Source organism: Egretta garzetta, unplaced genomic scaffold (genome assembly GCF_000687185.1).
Source record: "Egretta garzetta isolate BGI_Z169 unplaced genomic scaffold, ASM68718v1 scaffold663, whole genome shotgun sequence".
NCBI lineage: Eukaryota > Metazoa > Chordata > Aves > Pelecaniformes > Ardeidae > Egretta > Egretta garzetta.
Window position 1 is genome coordinate 269,839 of NW_009259122.1, and position 4,308 is coordinate 274,146.

The window sequence follows — 4,308 nt, forward strand, 5'->3', positions numbered from 1 at the left end:
GGACCGGGGTTGGGATCCGTGCCGTGGCCCCGGGCTGGGATCCGTGCAGGGGTCGATGTTCCTCGCACCCCAGCATGCTAAAAGGCGATGATGTTCTCGGGTGGCATCAGGCCCTGCTGCCGTGCCTATGAGGAAGAAGCAGGCTGCGTAGGTCTCTCTTCAGGGTGGGTGAGCAGCACCAGCTTAGGATGTCCCCATCGCTACGGCTTATCTGCTTTAAGCAGTAATACACTAATTTACTACTGTGGTAGGAATGATTGAAATATTTAGACATAATGGAGGAAGTTTAATAGGGTCTACTGAGAAACCCAGGTGTTTAGATCAGCTTAAAAATAATAACCTTCTCCCCTGCTGAGCGCTTTCTTTTCACAATAAGCTCAGCTTTTATTCTTAACCATAAAGACTACCTCAGACAGGAAATTATTCACGTGATTGGTCTTTACAAGTAGCGGAGGGTTTAAACTCGGGGCTGGAGAGGTCATTAGTGGACAGCCATGTGATTAACCTTTGCTTGCCCGTTCCTTTTCACACTTTGTTAACAGCTCCCATTATTGCCCTTCTGTGTCTCAAGGAAGTAGTTTATTGACAGTATTAAAAATACATAGCTACAAATTCCAAAGAGCCCATCCTTGTGTAAAACCTCCGCTGAGCTCTCGCCAGAGGACGTACATGGGGCAGAGCCCCTCCATTTCTGCTGAAAGGGAATCCAGGAACCAGTTCGCCCATTAACACTGGATTTGAGGTAACAGCTGTTTGTTTTACCCATCACGGGACCTGTTTCCCAGCCCGTCTCAGGAAGTTTTATACCACAAAAAAGGCTAAGGTTTAGTTAAAGAGCAGCGCTGGTGCTTGTCTTAACGGACCCAGCTCAACAGGAGTCACACCAGACGCTCGGTATCTCTTTGAGTAGGGCTGGGCATCCAAAGGACTTTGAAATCTTGGTCAAAATGATGCGGTCTGTGCCTTCAGTGCTGCCCGGTTTGATCTGGAGACAATTCATGGGGCTAGTTGTGCGTTTTCGAACCCAAAGGGCAGCCTTGCATTTCTGTCCTGAGCCCTGGTGCTCACCGAGCGCCAGCTGGGGTCAGCCAGGGAGCACGCGCCCCACTCCGTCCTCGTGCCCCACTCCATCCTCGTGCCCCACTCCGTCCTCGTGCCCCACTCCATCCTCGTGCCCCACTCCGTCCTCGTGCCCCACTCTGTCCTCGTGCCCCACTCTGTCCTCGCGCTCGCCGGCGGCACGGCCCCCTCCCTCTGACATGCACGGGCCCACGAGGTCTGGTGCACAGGAGGATCCTTGCCCCCAGCCAAAGAAACCAAGCCGCGGGCAAAGCAGTGTGAAGCAGAAGTGAAAAGTCACGACAGAGGAAGAGAAGTTCTGCGGATGCAATGCCAAGGGGCAGCACCTGCACCTGCCTGGGCTTCGCAAGTGTCCTGCACGACGTTGGTAGTGAAGATTGCAGCAACAAGAACAGACTGTGGGGGGCAGGGGTGAGGGGCACCCCCTTCACTTATTTATTTTGCATTGCTCTTGCAGGATAAGTTCAAGAGGGGGGTGGAAGGGGGGAGGTGTTCAGTGGAGGCCTTCCCAAAGCAAAGGGGTCTTTTGGACAGAAAGGAGAGTGTCGAGGCATCTTGACAGAAAGTGGCTGAATGTGCCTTTTCTCGTGAACTCCTGTGAGCTGTTGGGCATTTCCACACACAAAGGGGCACTTTCTTGGCAGCTGAGGAGGAGGAAGGGCAGAAGTCAGAGAGGGCAAAGGAGAAAGGCAAAGGGGAACATCAGTTTATGAATGCAAAACGTACAGTAGATTTTTTTTGTCAGTAGAACATGTACACTGAAGAGAGCCCCCGGGCAGCGGTAACTTCCTCAGCTGGCGTTTATTTGGCAGAAACCCCAAGCCTCAGTGCATTTACCAGCGCTGCAGGAAGCATCCACCCACGCCATCAGTCGGCCCGGGCTGAGCCTGGCGGGGCGCTGAGCCCCTGCAGCTCCCCCTGAAGGTGCTCAGTGCTGTGGTTCTCGGCACCTTGCGGGGACGAGGCCATAGCCCAAGGTGGCCACAGCCCCGGGTTGGACCCGCAGGTCCCAGGGTCTGCTGCTGGGCAAGGTGAAGGCACAAAACCTGGGGGCCAGGATCCCCGCTCAGCCTTCTCTGCTCCAGGCTGAACAAGCCCAGCTCCCTCAGCCTTTCCTCCTAGGGGAGATGCTCCAGTCCCCCCATCATCCTAGTTGCCCTCCTCTGGACTCTCTCCAGGAGTTCCTCATCTTTCTTGAACTGAGGAGCCCAGAACTGGACCCAGTGCTCCAGGTGGGGTCTCACCAGGGCAAGAAGTGTCTGTTCAGCAGCATAAAAGCATTTTATCAACAACACAGCAGAGGCGTGAGTGCCGCTGTAACAGCGAAGGGCCTCCAACCGCCGCACCTCAGTCATTTACCTGTACCGCGTTACGAGCCTCTAATTAAAGCTACGCCAGAGCTTCTGCATATTCTCAGCTTTCTGGAGTTTATCACTTGACTTTAAAAATTAGCTGCTGGCTAAAATTTGTCATACAAGGACTTACATGGGAGCATGTTTTAAATAATAATAATAAACACCCACTTTGACAGCTTTATAAGTTATTACAGTGTTTCAAAAAAGAAATCTGTCAGTTCGGGTTTTCTTAGGACCCCCTGGAAATGATGCTGTCTGTTAAGCAGCAGGCCCTGACGTCGGGCGTTGTGTGTAAGCGCTGGGAGTGAAGCCAAGGCCCGCAGCTGAGGCGTGTTTCCAAAAGAAGTTACCGCAGGTGTGTTTTATTAACTCACCTCCCTGACTATTTCTTCTGCATTTTGGGTCAGGAACTTCAAGGCTGGGTCTCCCTGCCCTGCTCCTGTTGTTTGGCTCTGGCTGTGGCACAAAGGCAAGTGGCACTTGGGTGAGGTCTTGTTGTGCTGTTGTTTTGTTTGGGGTTTTGGTTGTGGGGTTTTATGTTGTTGCGTTTTGTTGGGGTTTTTTTTTTTATGGCATCAAAACCTGAAAGTTGGCTGAAGTTGAGAGCTCTCAGCTGGAGTTGTTTTGATTTGCATTGCTCCTTCTTGCACAGCAGAGGTGTCAAGGTAGGAATAGAGGCTGTGCTTCCTTGCTCCGGCGCTGGACCCAAGCTGGAGTCTTCCTGAGCCTGATCTGCCTTAGAGCAGGACTGGTGAGACACAGAGCACCCTGACCTTTGCCTGTGCCTTTCTCCTGTGCTGGGTGCCAGTCACCCTCCGGCCACCAGTCAATAGCAGTGGCACGGTGAGAGTTCTCTGCACTGTGCTCTGATCGGGGCTTTTGTGTGGCTGAACACGGGGCTCCATGGCGGGGGCTCTCTTCTGCCGTCACTCCCAGCTCTGCTCTTCCCTTGGATGAGCCCAGAGAGCTCCCTGGGAATTGAGTGCATTTTGGGGAAGCCTTGAGCGTGCTGTGAATGAATGGATTTGACGCTGGGTAGACAAATAAGGGTTTTCTCAGTCATGCAGTTGTTTCTGCCTGTGAGCTACTGTACTTCAAATGCTCCTTACCCTGCTGTCCTCTCCCTGTAGCCGTCACTTGCTCCCTTAGGAAGGGCGCATCCGCGTGCCGCCAGCAGCAGAGGCTGGTTGCTCACCTGAGACCGCAGGCGTAGTGTAACTGCAACACCCTGAAGGCAGAGACGCCTCTTGCTCTGAAGGCTGCTCAGTGTCCTTGGCGTTTGTTTGCATGTTGTTTCTGCACTTCCACAGTCAGGAATCAGCAGGGGGTTCGGGTACTGACAATATTCACTTTTCTGAGCACGTGTAACTTCAGCCATGTAGCCAGGGCATGTCTAAGCAGCTCTAAGAGGCTGTTCTTTCTCCTTATGTTGGCTAATGTGACTTCAAATATCCTAGCCTGAGCAGAGTTTTGCAAGCGTGCTAAGGTTTTGGGGAAGGGAAAGTCCTTTCAGGGCACACCTCGGTGTTTTAAATGCACAGAAACCTCATTTCCTACCTTAGCAGCGGGCTCGCGGCTGTACGAATCTGACCAGAGCAACCAAAACCCGATTGCCTTTCTGACACAACTTTGTGGCCAAGATTTCCCATGGTAAGGTTGGCTTTGTTAAGGTTGGCTTTGTTGGCTTTTTATTGTTTTTAAGTTCTGGTTGCCGCTACATTTGATACACCTGTAATGATCTGGAAGGGTGGCGCAGGCTGGGGGGCCCCACGTTGGGATCTGAGCTTCGCCACAAGCTGGTGGGATAGAGGAAATCCCTGCAGGAACCTGTGTCTCCCTTGCTCCCGCTGTAAAAGCGGACGGGCGGTGCTTC